The sequence below is a fragment of the Mesocricetus auratus genome, unplaced genomic scaffold (assembly GCF_017639785.1).
Source record: "Mesocricetus auratus isolate SY011 unplaced genomic scaffold, BCM_Maur_2.0 Super-Scaffold_100004, whole genome shotgun sequence".
Classification (NCBI taxonomy): Eukaryota; Metazoa; Chordata; class Mammalia; order Rodentia; family Cricetidae; genus Mesocricetus; species Mesocricetus auratus.
In genome coordinates this window covers 36,567,755-36,584,647 of record NW_024429189.1, presented here as the reverse complement: position 1 = coordinate 36,584,647, position 16,893 = coordinate 36,567,755, and the positions used below count along the sequence as shown (strand labels likewise).

The window sequence follows — 16,893 nt, the reverse complement described above, 5'->3', positions numbered from 1 at the left end:
GGGTCATAAATATGCTAGAATAATTTCAACAAATGATAATGGGGACTAATGTTGGTACCTCTAGTCGGAAGTACTTGGAATCAGTGAATAGATGGGAAAACTTTTTGAAAAGACACTTGATGTCTAATGCATGCTTCAATGGTATTTGGAGCCATTAAACATGAAAAAAAAGACTAAATAGTTGAATTACAGCAAACTTTACTATTTGTTGAAAGCAGAGGTAATTGTATATGTGATTGCAGACTACATTTTCTCACTCAAAAATGGAGACCCAATCCATATGTTGCCTATCTTTTATGTATAGAATGATTTCATTTCTCAAAACCTCTCATACAGTTCCATGAAAAGGCCTCTTCAGTACAGCTTAACTCATAGCACTGGTCCTGCACAGACACTCATAAAGACAATGGTCGTTTGTCTTCAGGGTATGATTATAACACATTTTATTTTTTCTTCTTTAGGCTAGTTAGTACTTTATGATCTAGACATACATACAGTGATCAGTTGTACTTTCATACTTGAGTAGTTAGTTGATCAGCAATCTTAACATGACTATGTTGGGCATAGAGTGGGTTACAGAGAAGGAAAACCATAACATAATTGGTTCCTTTGGTTGTTTCCAAAGATATTATCTAGTGTATATTTAGATTAATACATACAGCTACTATGTCTATTCCAAAATGTTTATTTACAAGATATAAACTCATTAAGCTTACCAACCCAAACTTGTTCTTTTATGCCCTTCTGATCATTCATAAGACCACTGAAGATTATAATACAATATTAATTTCCCAAGGCTTTATTTCCATAACAATGTTCAACATTTAGTTTATAATTAAAGGTAAAGTCTTAGTTATTCATTTATAAATCATCAGAATAGTCATTGTTGCTCTGTATACAGTCTGTGTACTTCATGAACTTTTGTTGTTTTAAGCTATGTCAGCCATAAGTACAACTTGATAAGGAAGTAAATGCAATCACTGTGGAATACAGAACAGCTTCTCTTATGAAGGCTTTAAAAACAATTTTTATTACCAAATACATGCAAATTTCATGTATGGGTTTCATGTCTAATCAGCCTCTGGGCAAAAATTATAACAGATTTTAAAAATCACAATCCGAGTTATTTTTATGCTTTTAAAGTCAGGTTTTTCTTTTTTGTTGGTAAAAGGTTTGTTCCCAGCCTCCCTGTTTCAAGCTTAAGCTAGTTAAATGGAATCGTTCTGAAATCCTTTGTATGAGATATTTAACCAAAGTTCCCGTCTAGTCCCTCAAGAGGAAAAAAAAATAGCTGAAGTTTTCCTTCTTTCTAAAGAAGGAAGCCTCCGGCCAGGTATGGTAGCCCATGCTTTTCACCCCAGCTATTTAAGAATCTACAGCTGGGTGACCACCAGAGCTTAGGAGGTGGGTCACAACGAGAAAAAAAGGAAACAGACCCCTAAAACTAAAGTTCTATTCCTGCCAGCAGCTAAGACAAAGGCTAAGTAGGGGATTAGTAGGTGCTTTCTTAAGTTGCACCTTTTCAGTTTGGGGGGGGGAGAACTTGCACAGAAACCTCTTTCTTTAAAGAGCTCTCAGAACTGCAGGACATTTGGCTGACCTGAGAAGCTAAGCTGGTGGCTTGCTCAGAGAAGACTCGTTTCGATTTTCTAGGAAAAGCAGGATTTATATTCTCAGCATTGCTAAGAGGATGGTCAATTTTCCCAGAAAAGATACTTGCCACTGCAAAGGAACCAGGATGGAGAAAAGAACAGTGCTCGCTGAAAATGTTGTGTTCTTGAGATGGAAACCTGAATTTCATGTATTGATGTGGTTTCCATGGATTTGCGTGAAGATATTCTTAAAATCTCAATCACAGGTTGAGTGACACATCATTATGACATGACAGTAAACTAAAGAAGATGAAAATCAATGGGTGATAGTTGATGGATATTCACTTTTAAATTATTTTTCTATGTGACATATTAAAAAAAAGATCCAGCCTACACATTTTCCTTCTATATGTAAAATAGTACCTAATAGGTACTTTTTCTTTTAGTTAGTAGAGGGAAAAGAAGACATTACACCTGGATACTTTCCTTTTCAAATGTAGGATTACTCACTCTCCTCAAACTTCTGAGTCTAGTCAATTAGTATTTACTTCCTGTGTACATTCTGGGCTGTGTGGTAGAGGATCAACAATGAAAAGAAGGAGAGTGTCTCATGTGTAACATATATGAGAGCCTACAATATTAGACCTTGCTGTATATAGATTAACTTCCACGGATGAATATGTCTATAGGATTCAGAAACTTTTTTATCCTGTGGAGAGGTTTCAGGTGGAAGAATTGATTTCTTATCTTCATTCCCATATGGTGAACTGATCTCTCCTGGAATGGCTTGGAACAAAATGCCAGGAGGATATCTGTGAATATCAGAGCTTATGGTGCCCTGGTTGTTTTCACATCTGTGAAGTACTGGTTCAGTGTCCTGGGTTGCCAGATACCAGCTCTTTCACACAATTTCTCTTCTTTCCTTTAAATATCTAGTGGAAAGATGAAATACAATGCCTTATTTTGCCTTATCATAACTAAACACCACTAAGAAGAGATAAAATTAAATAAACACATGATAAATAGGGACAATGTAGTAAATCTCCTGACCAAAACACATTCTTTCTCAGAATACATGTCAAGCATGCAGTTTTATTTCTTCTGCTTATGAATGTAGTCCCTTTCCATGTATGCTATTTCTCCAGAAAGATATGATCAGATAGTCACAACAGCAGTATCCAGAGAAAATTCAATCTTTGTGTCAGTCAGTGTCATACTTAGAATATCTCTCCTTTGATCTAGAAGAAAAAAATCCCTGCTACCAAAATTAATTTCTTATTATTGAAAAATATGCTATAGTAGGTAACTATTATTATGTGATCACTGTTCCACAATATTTTATATTGTCTCCTCTGATGGCAAGGCTTTTTACAGCCTTGGAATCATGCTGTTGATGCATGTGCCTTAAGTTCTCAGGGTAAGGTCAACAGGAATACACGGCATTGAATTATAAGGTGCGTTCTGCACTTTCAGTTTAAATGTGCCATATCAAAATCCATCTTTCGTGTTTACAGTGGTGTCAATAGTCAAGACATTATAGACCCTTTACAACACGAATGCCAATAATATGGGTAACATATCAATCCCTTTATTCTTAAATTTTGTAGAACTTTATGATATTGTGCCATTAGGCTTATGAAGCACTCTGTGCAAATAAAATGATATATACTTATTAGGAAGCTTAAGAAAGGAATGGAGAACTCGGATTCCTGCAGTAGTCAACTGTTATTCTCTATGCTAGCACATGTCTTAGGAAATCTATAGGGTAACACTGATTTGATCCAATAGAAGATAATTGTGCATAAAAGAAAAGAAAAGAAAAAGGACTTTACACAACTCAGCATTTTACATCACGCTACAAAAAATGGTGATGTGATGATCCAAGCTTGGCTTGCAGCTAAGCCTCCTTGTCACTTTAATGCATCGCTCTGTCCCCGATCACCTCCTTGCTCAGCATGTTGCAAGTAGTAGGTTGGCCTGATTATTATAGAGGACAATTGCTGCTATGACATCTAGCTCCCTCATTCATCAAAACAATTCATTTCTCCACACCCACGGTTCTTACAATGTTCACAATTCACACACCTGTCATGTTAGTGTTATGAGTTGTGCCTTCTAGTCAAAAATCAGTTCCATTATGTTAGTTTATCATGAAACATGTCTTTTTAGTTTAATTGGAATTTTAAACAAGTGTAAGTTCCCACCAGTTGTTCTAAAAGAAAATCACATAGCAAAACTCAATCTTTGTGACTAAAGAGTTTTCTTTAATTTTTTGTATGTTATTTACACTAAGTGTAGCTGTCTCCTTACATGAACTTCCTGGACTAATGACCTTCTTGGCTGTTCCTTAGACTTTTAAACAAATACCTTGGTTCTAGTTCCCAGTGACAACAGAAAAGCCGAGTTAAATAAGTCTGAGCCTAGTCATGTATTTTTCATGCTGGGCTTTGCCTAAGAGCAGTTAAACTTAGGCAAACAAACCCTCCAAATAGTTGCTCAGCTATAACAACACCCTAAAAAGCCTAGATGAGCGCAAAAATCAATGCAAATCTATAGATGCTCTGAGTTCTCCCATTATAGCAGGATATGCCCTTTGCAGGAAAACAGCTACTTACTGCAGACAGAACTGTATTTCCCTTTAGCACACGCACACGCTCAGTTTCCCCCTGTAGTTGATTGCCTCTAGATTCCCGTCAGAGTGGAGAGGGAAGCTGCAGTAGCTCAGGAGGACACTGGCGCAAAAATACTGAGTCCATAGATTTCAGTTTCTAGTCTACTGAGTGCTGCCTTCTCCCTATGAATGTGTTCTGAGTAGAGACTTCTCTCACCCAGCTTCTCCTTGGTTCCTTCATGTATTATGAATGCTTCCATTTTAGCAGTTAGGGCTTAGGTTCCCTAGGAAATACATGGCTGTTCTCTGTGTGCCAGGCACGGTGCTGAATGCCTCATGTACCAATTTACAGCATTTTCTACGGAAGAGGCTGTTGTTTGTTTGTTCCAGATCACTGTGAAACCCCAAGATGTGGGGCAGTGGAACCCATTTCTTAGGTGTGAGGGTCAAGTAGGTTGTCCTCAAATTTATATATTGGGCATTCTTGGGAGGTGCCTGGTGGAAACTTCTTGTGTTGTGGGTGAAGAGCTTATGAGTTTATGTTTTCCTTGAAGGATTCAGTTTGGTCTAAATTCTGACCTACATGCTTGTCCTTTCTCTCTGTATTGCTGCCATGGTGTAGGGTGAAAGACCCTTCCAAGATGTAACAGTCTGATTTTGTTTTTCTTCTACTTGCCAGAACTATGTGCCTAAATACATTTCTTTCCTTTATATATTACTAGGCTTATTGTATTCCTTCCTCCCTTTCTGCCCTGGACCAAACCCTACATAATAGATGGGAAACCCGAGTAAATGAGACTACTCAGCAGTGAGTAGAAAACCCATGACGGGAAAAGTGCTTGACCTATACTGGCTATGCCCAAGGCCACCACAGCCACCACAGGTAGGTAGCCATCCAAAAAACATTTTCCTAGAGTTCACTGTCATTCACTGGAGGGAAGGAGCTAAGAGGCTGAGTGCTGACACACCCAAACCTGCCTCTTTGACAGAGGACCTCTGGAAGTACACTGTGCCTAAGTAAGTAGGCCTGTTGGTCTAGTTCCACTGAACTATATTCAGAAATACACAGAAACATGGATATCAAGAAAAACACTAAAATCGCCATTGAACATTGTAAACATTGTACTGAAGTCAAGGCCATGGAAGACATGAAGCAACGGGCCTGCAAAAGTGCTGGAGGGCCCTTAGTGTGACTGGTCTTTAAGACATACCAGGTTGCAAGGTACTGGGTATACACCTTGAATATCCTCACTTCCTTTCTGTTCCCACCTATGTCCTGTCATTGAAATCAACTCAGAATATCTCTATACCAGAAGCTGGGTTACAGAAGGATGGTGAAAACCTATGACCCTGGTGATACATGATTTAGTATGGCAGATTGAGTGGATGGGTGATTATAAGGTAGATTATGTGTGCTGACATAGGCTGGACTCAATTACAGTGTAGGCTCACAGGGACTCATGGGATGCAGTTTCGTATTCTCTTTATGGTTTTATCTGACAGCTGGAAGAATGAAAAGGAGAGGAATGAGTATAATGTTGGAAGACAAAAAGAAAAAGAGCTAGAGACAAATAGATGATAGACAGACAGACAGATGGAGAACCTATTTTATTTCTACTCCTATTTGAATTCACATATTTCAGGAAGTGCCCACAGGGCTAAAAGAGAAGCTAACCTTTCTTAATATCATATTTAATAAAAGAACTATCTGCATATTTTGAGTGAGCTCTTGTAGAGTGAGAGATAAAAAACAATCGAGTTGTAGCAGAGCATAATGAGGAGGGGACATGTGACAAGCTCATACATCTAGAGTTGGAGTCTGGGAATGTCTTCTCCCTGAGGGAGCTAGAATCATGGCCTGAGTTGAGGCTGACTTTGTAAGGCATATACTGGAAGTTAACAGCCAGTTTCAGTCTATGGTGAAAAGGCAAATAGGAAATCAAGTTAAATCAACCCCAGGCTGACCTCTGGATATACATGGCCTCACTGGGAAAAGGTCCTTCTCTCTTTCAGATTGCAATCAGTCTTGTGCTAAGATTATGATGGAGATGGTCACAACCTTCCAGGTGACTAATCACTCATCTTCTCCCAGCATGTGACTAATCTACTGCAAGAAACCTGACACCACTGACTGGAAGCCTTGAGAAGCAATGCATCTTGCTACTCTGGACCTATGATCATGGGGACAGCAGAGCTGCCTTAGAATGTAATGATTCTGTCTGCGTGGCTAGACTGAAATGCTCTTCACTCTGCCGGTTATTACACTCAACTGAGCAGGCCACCAATTTATTTCCTTCAAGCTATTAATAGGTCCACTTGGTGATTGCTTATGGGGTAGTAGGCTCCTTCAGCACATCTTCTTCCTCGCCACTTCCTCTGAGGTAGTGGATGGTAATAACTATTGTTAGTCCGTGTTACAGACCTGAAGGATGCTTGAGAGAACAAGGACTTTGTCCTAAGCAAGATGGCTGAGGGGGTGGGGAAAAGATGGGATTTGAACCTACTTATTTGGGTCTGAGGAGCCCCTCTGTTTATTGCTCTCATCCACTTTGTCCTGACATTAGAAAAAGACATTTTCTGCTCTGACAAAGATAGAACAGAATGGAGCCTGCGAGTATGAGATTTTCAGTCAGTTAAACAAAAAATAAAGGGAATTGGCCCTTCCTTCTGGATGAATTCTGCTCAAGATTTCCTTGGACATCGACACAGTTTCTTTCCTTATGACCTCCTAAATTCTACAGTGATTATGCTTTTCCCTTTCTGCAGACTTCTCTGGTTGAATACATCAACACAGAGCAGTGATGTGAAATGATTTCTTCTACCCCCCAAAGATAGGTGAGTCACTCACTAGTTGAGTCTACAGCAAAGCAATGCGTATTTCAAACCCTTTTCCTGTGCAGCTGAAGGCTGCCACTTTAGCAAGCTGCACCCACATGAGTTGAATACCACATGGAACACACTGATCCCAGCCTATCACTGGGAAATGCTCTTCTGTTAACTAATGTAGCCCATCACTTGTGCTTGGGCTGTGCAGGCACGCTCAACATGAATATTTGTCTACATGGGCCAATGCATTTGTTAGTGGTAGCAGAATTCACCTTGGAAATGCTTCATGGTCTCAAATGCTTGTCCCTTTTGCCTCTTTCAAGGCCCTGCCCTTGATAGTAATATCTGTGATCTCAGTGGCTTCCTATTGGCTGCCTCAAAGAACAACCTAGGAGCTGTGCAAAATCTAAAAACTTAGAGGTGAAATCACAGAAGGGGTTTGGTATGAATGTGAGCAGGATGCCTACAGAGTGCTTTGGAGGAGATTCCTAAGTCCAACCTAGCCAGTGGGTAATCTTTTCCCAGGACTGACAAGAATATTTAGGTTCATGTACTTGGGTTATGCCACGTGGAGTGCCGCTGCAACAGCCGAAACAAGACTCACTTTTGAAAGATAATCAGTCTCTTCCAAAAGACAAATATTTCTTAAAATGTTAGGGTCACATCTGCGCAGACCTCTGTCTTTACTACATAGCTCAGACAACTGCATTTAGAATGTGATTTTTGAGTATGGGAGTGGGTAACATGGGGACACAGGATTCTCCAGAGGGAAAGGGAGGGAGAGAAGAGGAGGGCCAGGGAGATGACAGTGGAATAACCAATATAGTGGATACTACAATCTTGTTCTCAAGATGATGCCCTTGTCATGCTAGACACAGGAAAGAGAGAGAGAGAAAGAAAGAAAGAAAGAAAAATCCTCCCCGCATATTCTTCCTCCAAGTTTCAGAGAAGCAATGGACTTTGAGATCTCACTGGGTATTTTAGTCTTTACCCCATGTCAGTTATGTTATGTTAAGAAGCCTTCTGTGGGCTGGCCTGAGCACTGCACACCATATGTAACATGATTCCAGAGGAAACTTTGCTCTGAGTGTGAATATTTGAGTTACAAATCACCTACTGGGACTGACTCTGTTTGGAAAGAGAACTGCAAGGTTCTAAGCACACCATCACCCTACACCAGACGCTGTTCAAGCACGGAAATGCACATTGAAACAGACGGCTGGAATGTGTAGACGGTTTCGTGCACAAAGCTGCAACATCTGGATGAATGTAGATTAACTACACCATCCAGATGTTTGAAAGTGAGTTGTGGGTAAGCGACGTATTTATGTGACTGTCAGTTTTGTTATTGTCTTCAGGTGCTGCAAGGTTAGTACTTCTTGCTTAAACCTCCCTTGATTCTGGAAACACATGGTGCTAAACCCAGCGGGTGCATCAGAGACTGAAGGGGATTAGGGTTGGTGAATCAGTTGAAGTAGGGGGCAAGGTTAGTGGCTCAGCTACACATTCTTTTTTAAAATCCCTTCCCTCTCTTTTGAAAGGGTTTTGGCAATCTGAACCTGAAGTCTGATATCAGTTCTGATTTCAGCTATTTTAAGCCTCTTAGTTCTCCTGTCCTCTTTCTTAGATTCAAAGGCAGGATGCAGCTATTGTCATTTTTCTCAAGCCCCCATCAATAAGCCTCCTGGTACATGAGCTACAAGTATAAAAGTACAGCATCTCAGTCTCTCCTTAACCTCTGTGTGGCAACTGTTGGAGGGTGAAGTTCTGGGGATCTCCTTTAAATAAACTCCCCAGGTAAGACTAATGCCGATGTCAGAGAATTTTGCTGCAGTATAACCTTATTCTGGGACATAAAACCTTAAGTTTTCAATTTTATTGGCCTATAGAATCTAGAAATCAAGTAACATAAAAAAGTTATGAGCCTAAGTATCATGGCACTTCTGAAAATGTACTGTAAGCAGTTGGAAACTTGATACCAATTCATCACAGACCCTTGCTCTCAGATCTGGTCTTAAGCATGGTAGGCTTTTTTCTAGTCTGAAATCTGATTTCCATGAAAGATCAATAAGAAAATACATTGCCAATATGGTAGCCATTATTATTTGATTTTTACTAAATCCTGCTCTAAGCAATTGACATTTGAAACAAATCATTCCTTCATCAACTATAATAACACTTTATTGCCTTTGTTCTCAAGCATTCATCTCATTTCCAATCTCCTATTGTGTAAAGCAGGCACAAAACTCACAAAGTCTAGTTTATCACAGCGCAAACTGAGTGGGGAAGATAAGTGTGATCTTGAGGAATCTGTCTCAGATTAGCAGCCAGAACCTGTTCTACAAGAGACCTTAAATATAGGAGACAATATTATATGAGGTCTGTGATGAGGCAGTTTGAATACAGCTTTCACAATCAACTGCTTGGTTCTGATGAAAACAGCGCTTTATCTGATATCAAGACAAAGCATTTAGGAAGACAATTCACATTTCCACAGAAAGAGAAGAGGACTATGAGGACAGTGGACAATAGGACCCGGTCTCAGCAGAGACTTACATGCTTTGATGCCTGACTTCCTCTCTCTGCATGAACTGTGAGAGTTTCAGTAAGGGTACTCAGAGGCCATCCTGGCCTAGCATTATTAATCTCCAACAGTCAGCTCAGAAAAGGGTGGGGGATTGTGCTATTATCCTAGTTTTCCTGTATTTTATTTTTCTTCATGCAAAGTAAATGCTGAGTATATCTGTTATGTTTCAAATTCAGCTATGCTGCTGCATTTGTTTTCCCAGGTTCTATAACAAGTGATGTAGACACAGAAGCAAGTTTTGTACAGGTATTTGTACGGCTTTTTTTTTTCAGAATCTGCTTGGAAGTGTAGGCAGATGGCCTAACATGGGTCTTAGACACACCCATTTGGATTTGTCATTGTTCGGGCTGTCAGGTAAACTCAGCACTATGTGCATTCATTGGTTACTCTGGCTCCCCTCAGCTTAATTTGCTCAAATTCAGTTTCTCTGCATTTACAGCTGCCCAAATGTAGTTGCCAAAGATACACAGGATGTTCTGCCCTGTTGTGTTTAAGTACTGTGAAATTCCAAGACAAAAGCTTTCTTTTCTCTGTCTTTTGAACATTCTTTTGCCTGGCATATGTTCATTTCTTGGAACCGTGGTACACTTTTCCTCCCAAGCAAATCTTATCCAGAGAGACACCTAACTGTGATGTGAAAGGGGAACTGCTGTTCTCCACTTATGGTAGAGCCTGCACTTCATTTAAAACAGCAGTAGGATTTCTTTTAGAAAGTCTACATTGACTATACATAAATGGTGTACAACGTCACACCCATGGATCTCCTCATGAGTATAAAGGCTATATGCTTTACATTTGTAGACCTTCGTAGACTCACCATCAAGTATCCCCTTTTACTTTTATTTTTCATAAAATGTAGAAATGCCTTTGACATGTGAATATATATTTCCATATGGAATATATGCCCATATATGCATGTATATGTCTATATATGTGTAGATATATATAGACATATACACACATATATGGTTAAAAATGTTCTCCTTAGAATCATTCCATATTAAAACAATTTATGTCAGCTTGAAATGTCTACTGTGTGTCATATCTACTGTACTCCCCTTTGTTTCCTTATTCATCTTGAAAATGCTTCAATTTTCAAGTTACATTCTCAGTGCATCTCAAACTCTTTTTTAAAAAGTTCCTATGTGTCAAAAGGGGTTGGCAATGTGACTTACAGTAGGTAACAGTCACAGAACAATGCAGCATTGGGCTTGGTTTCTGATTTTCATGCAGAGATATAAATGAGACTTTATAAGGAGAGTTCATTTTAGGTTGCCACAGCTTTGTTATATGAGTACAATGCCTTCAGCTCTAAGTCAGTCAGCCCCTGCCTGGCTCTTGGGTCATCATTATCTTCCTTCCCCGGCTCTGCAGTGGTATCAGCTGACTTCTACCTGACCTGCTCCTCAGAAACATGTTCACACAATCTAGAGGCACCTTCATTAAATGTTACAATATCCTGGAGATTAGGGATTGTGGGACGAACTTGACTGACTGAGCAAGCTGCTTGTAGCACAAGTTTCTGTGTTCCTGCAGGGCTCCTAAACCTAGTGATGCTTTTTCTCAAGTTTTCACTTCCTGTGATTCCTCAAGTGTCTCCCACTCCCACCCCTATCCCCATATGTATGCTTGCTGTTAGTTTTCACAGAGTCATCTGAAGGATAAGCTATCCATCACTGCTGGTTGAGTCTCCTACCTGAAATGTCTCTGAGGCTAGAGTCCAAATCACCACAATTCCTGCATCATGGATTCTTCTTTTGAATGGAATTATTGAAAACATTATCCCCTGTTCTAGTCCTTTCCCATAGCCAGACACCCTTCTCTTCCTCTGCTTCAATATTCTTCACCCTATACTAGCAACACTTGGTAGAACATAGTTGGATATAGTGGTTTCATATCTGTGCTATTATCCTATCTGATACTTCTGTCTTTAACCCAACCTTGACAAAAAGGGCTTGTTGGTGTTATGGCAAATTTTATCTACACTCAAATCTAGGGAGACTCTACCATTTTCTCTGTATGAAAAGGCCAAGATTTTAAATATAGTCATTATTTCTTTATCAATGTGCTGAAATATATCCCCAGGGAGATGATATCATTTATTAGGGGTAATCAAACTATGGTTCACAAGCCAGATACTTTCTACCACCGTTTTTATAAATAAAGTTTTATTTGAACATAGCCATTATCATTCATTTATGTTGCTTATATCTGTTTTCATGACACAACAGCAGAGTTAAGTAGGTGTGGCAGGGTTGTGTTAGTTGTTTTTCTCCTTTGTCTAACTAACCAAGTACAAGAAAAGAAATCAAGAGAGGTGGGATTTATTTTGATTGGCAGGTCTAGGCTATAGGTCATCAAGACAAGCAAGCATAAGACTGGCCCCACTTTCTTTAGCTGAAACCTTCCCTTGAAGGCTGTGCAGGTCTCCCCAGAACAGCAGCAGGAGCAGCAGCAGCAGCACTGCCTGGGGACCAGTGACCAAACACAAGCCTAGAGGGAATGCTTCACATTCATGTTCTAACAACATTTCTCACAAAACCTGACAATATTTATATCCAGCCATTTACCCAAAAAGCCTGATTAATTTTTTCTTCTACCATACTTCATCTCTCTACTTGATCCTAAACAGAACCCAGACAGACATGTTAGGACCAGGTAGTCAAGTTCCAACTCCAATTTACTTTCATCCCCAAAAGATGAAATGTAGTTTCGGACAAAGTAAGCACATATACAACTACATCCAGAAGTTATTTTTTAAGGAAGTCTAGTGAGAAATAAACTTGAGATAAATTTTTAATAGTTAGTCTGATATTTATTCAGAAACATCAGGACCACTTCTTAGTGGATGCTTTTCTTAGAGCCCCTGTGCTCTGACCACACCCTGCTGCTAAGTAAATCTAGCTATACTGCATTGGGGAAATAATCAGATTGACTTCACCTCATTCCCATTAGATAAACTATTACAAAGATGTGCTCATGAATGTTTGTATCAGCTAGGCTTGCAATAGAAAATGCTTTTTTTTTCTCAACCTCATTTGTTAAATTGAGGCTCATAGAATGAATGGAAAACTTCTGATGAAAATCAAATGATGGATTGGCTGACAGCTATTGCCACAGTCTTTCTGCATGGGTGTGTATATAACTCCTGCAATTTAAAGTAGTGGGAGGAAGGGATTTTACACCCCATCAAGCTATTTTATTTTTTCCTCTGAACTGATTAAAATGCAGGAGTTACCATTGACAATGAGCAGAGCCCATCACTGCTTTTATCAAATGCAAGGAGGTGTAAATACAAACTGTTAAACAGAAGTGAAAGATCATGACTCACTGTCTGACAGAGAAGCAATTAAACATAATCAAAGACTCAGAATGAACTCATGCTGTCTCTCAACACATTGCTAAGGAATCCTTTACACCACAAAACTAGGACAAAATGTCACAAGCTTCCAAACGTTGTTAGAAAAGCTTCATTTACTCATTTAAAACACCATCCAGACTTCAAGAGAAGATTCACTTACCACGACATAAATCACATTGCATCTAATCTGGACACCAGGCTTCTCAAACTGTAAACAATAATGGATTAAAAGACAATCCTTCAGGACATTATCATTTGTAATCTTAGGACACTCATTGGTGATTAAAATATGTAGTCCATTGAATGGATAAAGCTTTATATATGTTAACAACAAAGTCAATGTTTGTTGTCTCTTACAAATTCAAAGTGATTTATTATCAGGAAGTCAGTTGGACCATGATGTAAGATACAGTTCTATATTGAGAAGTGAAAATCCAGCTCATGGAATAGGATTCTGCCATCTTGAGTGAAAGGAACAGATGGCTGGGCATGTACGTGCTAGAGAACAGATGTGGCAATCCCAAAGTTCCTTAAATGTTACATGAACGAGCTTAGTGATGTTTTGCTCAACTGTCTTTCAAGATATGCGCGCTCAATGCTAGATTGTTATAAAACATCTGTGTCTGAAAAGGTGGGGAACCAAAGAGTTTTCATGATTAATCATATGAGTTCTATGAAAATCTTAGTCATGATGATTTGAAAAGTCAACTTGTCTTCTAATGCTAGCTCTTGGCCAACCAAATGAAAATGGGAACAATTTAGCTCTATCTGTACTGTGTTTGAAACCTTTACTTTAGATCTCAGGTTCAGGTGCTGACTGCTTCTGGCTGAGTTTCTGTGTCCACTCGGCCTAGAACCTGGAATACCGTAATTGCTTCATATGAATATGAATGACTAAAAGAATGACTCTTATCATTTATTGTTGAGCAGTTATAAGCATAAGGATAGAGATGCTGTTCTTCCTGGGTTAGTTTGATTTGCTGGTCAATGTTCTCTCAGTCCAGTGGTTCTCAACCTTCCTAATGCTGTGACCCTTTAATACAGTTCCTCATGCTGTGGTGATTTCTAACCATAAAGTTATATTTTTGCTACTTTGTAACTGTATTTTGCTACTATTATGAATCACAATATAAATATCTGATATGTAAAATATCTGATATGGGACCCCAGAAGGGTCATGAACCTTAGATTGAGAGCCACTGTCTTAGTCCTTTGCCCAGGAAATCTGACTTCATTCCATTTTCACAAAACATTCCATAAAAGTAAATCTTAAGATCTAGGATGAAGACATATAGGTCAAAGGAAGTTCTAAAGATGCTATTGTGTGGTGATGTGAGATTCAGAATATCAGAAGAAACTTAATAGAACTCAAGTTAAAAAAGAGGAAGAAGTAGATATGGAACTCACATCACAAAGCCTGATTCTTAAGTAATCATGTCTTCTGCAACATCAGTTCAGGCCAGTGCTCTACCCTCTAGCAGATTGGCAATTCTCAGTGGCCAAGCCTACTACAATAAGGAGGGGTCTGAATCCCAGAGAAAGCTTAAAGGACAGTCAAATTTTGGCTTTGAGAGTTTGTTAACCTTGAGAATTTCCAGCAGATGTGGGGACATACTCTTCATTGCTCTCTCTGTGTGTGTGTGTGTGTGTGTGTGTGTGTGTGTGTGTGTGTGTGTGTGTGTGTGTGTGTCTCATCTGAGTGGATATCAACATCTTATCTTAGGTCATTGGCATGACAGTACCTGCCTCCCCCAATTGCCAGCAATTTTGATGATGGCTAAAAGGTTATTCACAACTAAAGGGATGAATATTACTTAGTACTCAACATACTATACACGGCATTTCATTTGTACTTTCCAGAGAGGACACATCAAACTCTTGACAGACATTGCGTCTATTGTCTTATTTTCCTCTTACATTTCTTTAGGATCTACATAGGAACAGCTCTTTTATTCTTTTTTTATTCATTGTATTCCCAGAATGCTGACAGTGAACTTGGAAAATTGTAAGCAGAGAAAATGTGAGTGTATGTGGATATATTCGATTCTGGTTTGGTAAAATGAATATTTAACTGGCAGCTTGCAGTATGATTTCTGATGAGTTTTGTGCTTACATTTAATAGGCAGGATCAGAATTACATATGCATTTTAAAACCCTACAAATACGACAAGCAAGATGTAGTCTACCCTTGATACTTCCATGGTTTTGATTCTCTGTAAGTTAATTTCTACGGGTTCTCTCTACTCTCTGAACCTATTGTATAATGAGATCTAGGAGGAAATTGTTCAGACCACTATGTCCACTGGGTTAGACTCATAATTATGTGGATTTGTTTTGTTCATTTAAAAATATAACTCAGGAGTAAAGACTAGGGAAATAGGAATCAGATGAGTTTATTGTCAGCCTCCTGGCCTCAATCATTCTTGCTCACCCTTTCTCTACAAGCAATGGCTTACTACAGTTCTCCAGATGGTTAGTGGCCTCATTCAGTGCTGAATTTCTTTCACACTAGATCTCTGGATCTCCCAAATTCACTCTAAGCCCAGTTCTTTTGAAAAATATCTCAACGTGATCAATATGAGTGGCTTGCTCTACAGAGGAAGTTTTAGGACAGTGTCCAAAACTAAAGAGAAACCCCATCTTGAAAAACAACAAGAACAAGAATGACAGCAACAAAAATGTCATAGGCTAAGGCATCTTCTAGCCAAGAGGGATTTGCATTTTAGTAAGAGATATTGCCCTGATCCAAAGGAAGAAATTTGTATTGGTAGGCTTTAAGTCTTCAGAAATGGCATCAAGGGCCAAAAAGCCTTCTAACACCACAGTATTGACTCTTAAGAGCACTAAAACCTGCTACTTGTACAATTCTGTCCTCTTACCAGTATGAACAAGCAAGACATTGTTTAGGCATAAGCCCCACATGCTAACATTAACAAATATTAATAGCCATACAAAGAGACAAAGATGTTAAGACTGAACTGCAAATTATTCCTGTATATGTGTGGGGAAGTGGGACATGGAAAATGGAGGAAGATATCAGGGAGAGCATCAGAAACAGATAACAAACAAATTACCTATTAAATCTTAATGGAACTATATATATATATATATATATTACTAGATATATAGAGAGTATCATTTAATAACCTCTTCTGAGATTATATTAAACATACCAATTTACTTGATCTATAAAATCTGTAGGAAAGGGGGTGACAAATATACAACAACATAAAAACTGCATTTCAGATGACAATGAAACTTAAAAATGAATACTATACAGGTTAAATTGTAGCTTAAGTATGCTTACAAGAAAGCTTATTAAGTTTTCCAAAAATACCTCTGGGATTTTAACCAAATTGTTATTAATTGAAGTATGTGGTTATTTTTACATTGCTAAGATTAGTAGAACAAGAACACTGTGGTCACATGCATTTTTATAGGAAGTTAATAAGTTAATTTGTTTTACAGCAGGTCAATTCACATACATATAATGAACTCAGGACTTTGTTTTGTCTTCTGTTTTTTGAGAAACATAAACTACCACCTTACAGACTATCATGCTGGCCTTTGACTCAGTCATGCATGCTATACCACAGAGGTGAGGCAAAGATGAGAAAGACTTGTGAGATGATTTCATGTCACATAAATCAATGCAGCATGCTGCAAATGCATCAGCTACATTGACTTTTAAGTCTCCAGACTGATTTTTGAGGTTAAGTAAAGATCTCATAGTTTTCAGAATAAAAATGGTTTTCTATGATACTTGGGAAATATAAGAGCTGTAATTTTGTTAAAGTGAAAAAATTATTGTACATACCAGTTTTATGGCTATCTTCTAAGAAACCTTAAGGACTGTTTATGAGTGTAGGTCACCTAGAAAGGAGTTGATGTCTCTTCTAGCCTTGAAATGATTGCA

At 38.7% G+C, this 16,893-nt stretch overlaps 1 protein-coding gene and 1 long non-coding RNA gene across 5 annotated transcripts in view; one reads left to right on the top strand and one right to left on the bottom strand.

Moving 5' to 3' along the window:
• Positions 1-16,893, bottom strand: part of B3galt1 (beta-1,3-galactosyltransferase 1) — a 560,539-nt gene that overhangs the window by 97,667 nt on the left and 445,979 nt on the right. The gene's annotated exons all lie outside the window — the stretch shown is intronic.
• Positions 8,108-16,893, top strand: part of LOC121140371 — a 109,280-nt gene continuing 100,494 nt past the window's right edge. The window contains exons 1-2 of the long non-coding RNA XR_005877173.1: positions 8,108-8,826; positions 9,889-9,970. This is a non-coding gene — a long non-coding RNA (uncharacterized LOC121140371). The remainder of the gene's footprint in view (positions 8,827-9,888; positions 9,971-16,893) is intronic.